At 42.5% G+C, this 8,108-nt stretch overlaps 1 non-coding gene across 1 annotated transcript; it reads right to left on the bottom strand.

Moving 5' to 3' along the window:
- Window positions 1–5,544: 5,544 nt before the first annotated feature.
- TRNAV-UAC (transfer RNA valine (anticodon UAC)) lies at window positions 5,545–5,617 on the bottom strand. Its single transcript has one exon. It is a non-coding gene; the product is annotated as a tRNA-Val (tRNA).
- Window positions 5,618–8,108: the final 2,491 nt, after the last annotated feature.

The raw sequence follows: 8,108 nt of genomic DNA, 5'->3' as shown, positions 1-8,108 counted from the left end.
CAAGTTTTTTCTAATATCTAATCTGTGTCTCCTCCCATTCAGTTTCATCCCATTGCTTCTAGTCTTTCCTTGTGCAAATGAGAATAAATTTGATCCTTCTACAATGTGACAGCCCTTTAGATATTTGTATACAGCTATTAAGTCTCCTCTCAGTCTTCTCTTTTGCAAACTAAACATTCCCAAATCCTGCAACCTTTCCTCATAAGACAGGGTTTGCAGACCGGTCACCATTCTGGTCGCTCTTTTCTGAACTTGCTCCAGTTTGTTGATGTCTTTTTTAAAATGTGGTGCCCAAAACTGGACACAATATTCCAGATGAGGTCTGACCAAAGAGGAGTAGAGGGAAATAATGACTTCACGTGATCTAGACTGTATGCTTCTGTTAATACATCCTAGAATTGCATTTGCCTTTTTTTGCTGCTGCATCACACTGTTGACTCATATTCAGTCTGTGATCTATTAGTATACCCAAGTCTTTTTCACATGTGCTGTCACTTAGCCCTATTCCTCCCATTCTATATATGCTTTTTTCATTTTTATTGCCCAGATGTAGTACTTTGCATTTCTCCCTGTTAAAAACCATTCTGTTAGTTGCTGCCCACTTCTCCAGTTTATTTAAATCTTTTTGAATCCTCTCTCTCTCTTCTCTAGTATTAGCTATCCCTCCTAGCTTTGTGTCATCAGCAAATTTAATCAGTTTACCCTCAATTCCTTCATCTAAATCATTGATAAAGATGTTGAACAATACAGGGCCCAGGACAGAGCCCTGTGGTACCCCACTTGAGACACTCTTCCAACTGGATGTTCAGCCATTTACGACCACTCTTTGGGTCCGATCACTAAGCCAGTTATGAATCCACCTAACAGTTGCCTTGTCCATTCCATACTTAGTCATTTTTTCAATAAGGATTGTATGAGAGACTTTGTCAAATGCTTTGCTGAAGTCAAGATATACTATATCTACAGCATTTCCTTGATCCACCCAATCAGTGATACCATCATAGAAGGAAATTAAATTAGTGTGACATGACTTATTAGTTACAAACCCATGCTGACTCTGTATAATCACTTCATTCTTATCCAGGTATTGACATACATGTTGTTTAATAATTTGTTCAAAGATCTTTCCTGGTATAGAAGTCAGACTCACCAGCCTATAGTTGCCTGGGTCCACCTTCTTCCCCTTTTTGAAGATAGGAACAACATTTGCTCTTCTCCAGTCTTCTGGCACTCTGGGGTGTAATTCATCTGGACCTGGAGACTTGAATTCATTTAGGTTAGCTAAGTGTTTTCTCACTATCTTTCTGTTTATAGATATCCTGGATTCTTCTATTCCCTTAATAGCACAGTGAATAACAGTTGATGTTACATTTCCTTTCTGAGAGAAAACAGATGCAAAATAGGAATTTAAAAGTTCAGCCTTCTCAACATCCTGTCTTACCATTTCATCATTTTCATCCTGTAAAAATCCTATAGCATCTTTGACTTTTCTTTTACTTTTGACATATCCCCAAAATCCTTTATTATTGCTTTTGACATCTCTTGCAATCCTCAATTCATTTTCAGCTTTAGCTAATCTGATTTGTGCCCTGCAGGTTCTGCAGACAGAATTATATTCTTCTTTAGATATGCCTCCGTCTTTCCATTTTATAAACATTTTTTTCTTCCTTTTTAGCATGTGCTTAAGTTCTGTGTTCATCCATCCTGGTTTCCTTAAATGCTTCCTATTCTTCCCTCTTTTCGGAATTGTTAACAACTGTGCTTTGAGAATTTCATTTTTCAAGATTTCCCATCCTTCCTGGACATTTTTGTCTTTAAGGATATCCAGCCATTGGATCCCTCCAATTCTCTTTCTGAATCCCTTAAAATCTGCCTTTCTGAAATCTAACCTTGACGTCTGAGTCTTCACAGGTCTTCCGCCTCTAGTTATCCAAAATTCTAAAATAGCATGGTCGCTACCTCCTAGGGTCCCAGCCACTTTTACCTCCTCAACCATTTCCTCCCTGTTTATAAGGATTAGATCCAAGGTAGCAGTTCCCCTTGTTTTCTCCCTTACCTTTTGGAAGATAAAGTTGTCAGCAAGAGAGGATAAGAATTTCCTTGACCTGTTAGTTTTGCCTGAGAGAGATTCCCAACAAATGTCTGGATAGTTGAAATCTCCCATGACAACTATGTCATATTTTTTGGAGAACTTGGCCATTTGATGCATAAAGAGTTCATCCATATCTTCAGCTTGCACAGGCGGCCTGTAGTAAATGCCTACAATGGTGTCCTTTCCATTGTACTGTCCTTGTATTCTTACCCAAACAGTTTCCACAGAACTCCCAGTCTCTGAAGCTTCAATCTCTGTGCAGATATACGCGTTTCTAACATACAATGCGACACCCCCTCCTCGTTTATCAAGTCTGTTTCTTGCAAATAAGTTGTATCCTTCTAGTCTTGTATTCCAATCATGTGTATTGTCCCACCAAGTTTCGGTGATTCCAATGACATCATATTTCTTTTCCTGTGTTAGTAGTTCCAATTCTCCTTGTTTGTTGCCCATGCTTTGTGCATTAGTATAGAAACATTTTAGTTTGTGATTGGTTTCTCTTTCTCCAATATTTTTATTAATTAGATTCTTTCGTCTTTGTTCTTCCTTTCCACTTCTAATAGCAGAGTTCTCAATAGCATTTGTCAGGTGTATGGCTTTTTCTGGTCTTTTGCTTCCCTTCCCATGTTGTTCTAGTTTAAAGCTCTCCTTACAAGTGTAGCAAGGCGACTTCCAAATACCTGCTTTCCAGTCTTCGTAAGGTGCACCCCATCTCTAGCAAGTAGTCCATCGTATAAGTAGTTCACTCCGTGATCCAGAAATCCAAATCGTTGCTGACGGCACCATCGACGTAGCCAGTTGTTCACCTGCAGAATCTTATTCCACCTCCTTGTTCCATGGCCATCCACTGGGAGGATGGAAGAGAAGACCACCTGCGCTCCCAGTTCTTTCACTTTCTTGCCTAAGTCTTCAAAGTCTCTGCAGATGGTTTCCAGGTCGTTTCTTGTGGTGTCATTTGTTCCCACATGTAGTAGCAGGAATGGATAGTCATCTGTAGGTCTGAAGAGTCCTGATATCCTGTCAGACACATCTTTAATTTTTGCACCTGGAAGACAGCACATTTCTCTTGAAGTTATATCCGGTCTGCAGATAGCGGCCTCTGTTCCTCTCAACAGGGAATCCCCCATGACCACCACTCTCCGTTTCTTCTTCACAACATTTTTCTTTCTCCATCTAGGAGGACTCTGAAGGCGTACAAGGTTGCTGTTTGTTGGCAAAGTCTTATCCTGATGTATTTCGTCATCGTTTTCCTGCGTGAGAGCCTGGTACTGGTTTCTGAGCAGTATGGGTGCTGACTGCCTCCTGATCCTCCTGCTTCTCTGGGTCACATGTCTCCATTCCTCTGTTTATTCAGGTGCACTTCGAATTTCTTCTCTTTCTGTAACATGAAGAGATAATTCTGCTCTGTCCAAGAACTCTTCACCTTCCTTAATGATCTTCAACGTAGCTAACCTCTCTTCGAGATTTTGCAACTTTTCCTCCAACAGGGTCACAAGCTTGCATTTGTGGCAAGAGAAGTTTGGCTTTTCCACTGGTAAATCTGTAAACATGTAGCAAGAAATGCAGCTCACCAAATGGCTCCTGGCCTCTTCCATCTTGAGATTTCTTAAAAATGATGAAAGATGAGCAAAAATTTTTCCGATTTCCTCTTTTCAGCTGCAACGGCCAAAACCCAGTGATCGTTGAGCTCACGGAGACTCTTCACTTATCCCAGAAGGCACTGGGAATATGCAAATGATCTCCTCAAGACTCTTCCCCTGGAACACTTAGACACTGTCAAAAACACACATGCTTGCCAAAAGCAAAAAAGGGGAGAAATAATCACATTGGTAAAAGTAATGCTCATTAAACCAGCAATAGAATATGCTAACTAATGCTAATTAAGCCAACAATATACGTTTGTGATCAAAATAAAGAAAAGACACATGTTTCTGCCCGGGATCAAAACAGGGAACTTTCAGGAGGATGGCAAACAGGACAATCACTACACTACAGTAACCAGACAAGAGCGTTTACTGTGGTCATGGCAAGCATTAAAGATCAAGCACTCATTGTTAAAAGCGCTAGTTTGCAAGAGAAACGCTGTGTTTCTGCCCAGTTTCGAAGTGAGGACCTTCCGCGTGTAAAGCGAACATGATACCCGCTACACTACAGAAACCAACCGATTCAAAAAAACAAAAAGTGCTGTGGTCATGACAAGCAATAAAAAACAAGCACTGAAAGTCAAAAAGATCGTTTTCCAAGAGAAAAGCTGTGTTTCTGCCCAGTTTCGAACTGGGGACCTTTCGCGCGTGAGGTGAACGTGATAGCCTCTACACTACAGAAACCAGAAGCAAGTGCTTACTGTGGTGACAACAAGCAATCGAGATCAAGAACTGAAAGACAAAAGCTTGGATACTAAAGGGTAACATCGTGTTTCTGCCCCGTTTCGAACTGGGGACCTTTCGCGTGTTAGGCGAACGTGATAACCACTACACTACAGAAACCCGCTGCGGAAGGTTACTGTGGTCATGACGAGCCATCGAGAACAAAGACTCAACGTCAAAAGCTTTAGCATCAACGCCTAATGTCATGCTTCTATCCAGTTTCGAACTGAGGACCTTTCGTGTGTAAAGCAAACGTGATAACCGCTACACTACAGAAACCAACCGATTGAAAAAAAAAAAAAAAAAAAAAAAAAAAAAAAAAAAAAAAATGCTGTGGTCATGGCAAGCAATAAAGAACAAGCACTGAAAGTCAAAAATATCGTTTTCCAAGAGAAAAAAAAGCTGTGTTTCTGCCCAGGTTCGAACTGGGGACCTGTCACGTGTGAGGAGAACGTGCCAACCACTACACTTCAGAAACTCCATGCAAAGCTAAAGATGTTTAAACATGCTTGAATGAACTTGAAAAAGAAAAAAACAGCCAGCCAAAGTCAAGAGGTCTTCCTCTATGTCTGAAGACAGGACAAAGTGCATTTTGCAACACAGGAACCTTTCATTTGTCAGGCTATTGGAGAAAAAGAACAAACAGGGAAACAAAACCATGCTCCACAAAACATTCTCATGCCTTTGTCCAAAAGCCAAAAAGAAAAACACCTAGATGCCTGCTTTCGCACCTTGATCCTATCAGGTGTTACTTGAATTAGGAAGACTTAGACACTGTCAAAAACACACATGCTTGCCAACAGCAAAAACAGGTAGAAATAATCACATTGGTAAAAGTAATGCTCATTAAACCAGCAATAGAATATGCTAACTAAGGCTAATTAAGCCAACAATATACGTTTGTGATCAAAATAAAGAAAAGCCACATATTTCTGCTCGGGATCAAAACAGGGAACTTTCAGGAGGATGGCAAACAGGACAATCACTACACTACAGTAACCAGACAAGAGCGTTTACTGTGGTCATGGCAAGCATTAAAGATCAAGCACTCATTGTCAAAAGCGCAAGTTTGTCAGTGGAACACTGTGTTTCTGCCCAGTTTCGAACTGAGGACCTTTCGCATGTAAAGCGAACGTGATAACCGCTACACTACAGAAACCAACCGATTCAAACAAACAAAAAATGCTGTGGTCATGGCAAGCAATAAAGAACAAGCACTGAAAGTCAAAAAGATCGTTTTCCAAGAGAAAAAGCAGGGTTTTTGCCCAGTTTTGAACTGGGGACCTTTCGCGTGTGAGGCTAACGTGATAACGGCTACACTACAGAAACCGGATGCAAGCGCTTACTGTGGTGACAACAAGCAATCGAGATCAAGAACTGAAAGTCAAAAGCTTGGATACCAAAGGGTGAGGCTGGTTTCACATTTGCGTTTTTTAGTGCTGGAAAAAAACGCATACGTGCGCATGCGATTTTGCGCGCTGGTATACGCACGTATGCGATTTTCATGCGCTGCGTTTTTTTGGGGTGTGCGTTGGTATTTTCCAGACGCAGCATGTTGCATTTTTTGGCCCTGGAAAAAAGCGCATGCGCACGTATGTGCACGTTTTGCGCTAAAAATGGCCATTATAGCCTATGGATGCGCATACGTGCGCACTGGCATGCGCATGTATGCTTTTTTTTAGCGCTGCATTTTTTTGGTGGTGTCCACTTGTTGTCCTAGTTATAATCTTCTAAAGTAAAAAAAAAAAAGTCTATATAAAGGAGGTGCCTGCCAAAACTCTGCCACTACTACACTGACAGATTGAAGAGCAGACAGTCAACCAAGAACCTATTATATCAGCGAAGAATGTGAGTATATTACATTATATGAATGTTCTTTTAAATTATGTATGTACTAATGATTTTTATTATTTTTACATGCAGTATGTCTTCAGAATCCGAGTATTCCCCATCGCGGCAGGAATTGGCCCAAGCAGACCGTGAGGTGACTATTTTCGTGCATCTGGTAAGTATATCTGCTGCTTCTCCAAATCTCTTACGTTTTTTTCAACTTTTTTAAGACATCGTCATCATCATCTGCGGACGGGACTAGTGAGGGCGAAGAGCAGGAGCAGCGAAGCCAAGTCCCGGTGGTGATACGGAATGTAAGTATCAAATGATTTGTAATGTTCTTTATTTTTTATCTTCTATTTTTACTCTTTTTTATGTTTCTTTTTTTGTAACTTTTTATTCAATTTAAATTTGATTATTCTAATGAATGTGTTTTGTCTAGGTTCCACAACGGGATGAAGACATCTACCTGGATAATGAGCAGCTCATAAGCCTGGTCCAGGAGCGTTCGCCGTTGTGGGACAGCCGTGACCGGCTGCACAAGGACATTGTGGTGACCCGGCGGCTATGGAATGAGGTGGCCGCAGCGTTGATGGATGGCTGGGACAGCGCCACAGCATCCTCCAAAAAGGCGTTTAGTGAGTATTTCCCTGCTCTGTATTGTGCCGCAGTGACTGTTGTCCTTGACGGCACTGTTGGGTTTCGTGCTAGGCATATTCTAGCAGGAAACCCAACAGTGTCATCGGGGTCTACAGTGACTGCTTTGAGTATTGTATTGCTACATTGTGCCGCAGTGACTGTTGTCCTTGACGGCACTGTTTTTTTTTTATCAACAGTGGACAAAGTCCGAACACGTTGGCGTTCGATCAAGGACCGCTTCAACAGTGATGTTCGTGCTGAGGGCCAGGTTCGCAGTGGATCTGCGTCAAGGACCAGAACTAGATACCGTCACTATCACGCGTTGCAGTTCCTAAGACCGGTCCTTGCCACGAGATCGTAAGTATTATAAATTTTGGGTTTTTATTTTTATTAATCTGTGTTTTTCTAATCCACAGCTGATGCTTCTTGTAAAGGCATGGTAGTAATGATTTTCCTTTCTTCCACAGCACCTGGAGCAGCACCCTGCAACCTGGCCCTGGAGCGGTCCTTCCTCGGACGTCCTCTGACCCGTCCCAGCCATCCGACAGCCAGGAAGCACCTTGCAGGTCAACCACACACACAGCTGGTGACCAGGAAGCTGGGCCATCAGGTGTTCCCCTGTCCCAGGTCTCTGCCACTGGTTATGCGGGCACTACCCGCCAGCGGCAGAGGGCCTTGGACAGGAATGTCTTGCCCGAGTTTATGCATTTGAGCGAGACATTTAATTCCAGCCTCAAGTCACTGTCCGACAGAGTTGAAAGCGGTTTTGCACTCATGGAACGTGGTTTTAACCACTTTGAACACCGCTTCAATTCTGTAGAACAGCGCCTTGACCGTCTGGAGGCCGACCTCAACAGACCAGCACACCATTTTTTTAGTAAGATTGAAAAGGGCATGGCGGAACACCTTAGTCCTGATCAACAGCTGAATGTGCTGCAGGCCTGCAACAATGCTTTCTTGCAGGCTATGCAGCATAATCGGTACGGTCAGCAGTCAGTGGTGTCCTTTCCACCTGTGCCACCATTGACTCGCTTCACCTCACTACCGACTTGTGCTGCATACCACTGCACGGACACCTCTATTCAAAGCCAGGACACCCACCGTTACACCACCACAAGTCTGAGTGCATCTGGTCACTTCACCGACACCACCATGGCAAGCGCTGCTCCTGTCTGGAGCAC

This window comes from Dendrobates tinctorius, unplaced genomic scaffold, assembly GCF_039654945.1.
Source record: "Dendrobates tinctorius isolate UK_male_01 unplaced genomic scaffold, ASM3965494v1 ptg000432c, whole genome shotgun sequence".
Lineage (NCBI taxonomy): Eukaryota > Metazoa > Chordata > Amphibia > Anura > Dendrobatidae > Dendrobates > Dendrobates tinctorius.
The sequence above is the reverse complement of the archived record's forward strand: the minus strand, read 5'-3'. Positions and strand labels throughout refer to the sequence as shown.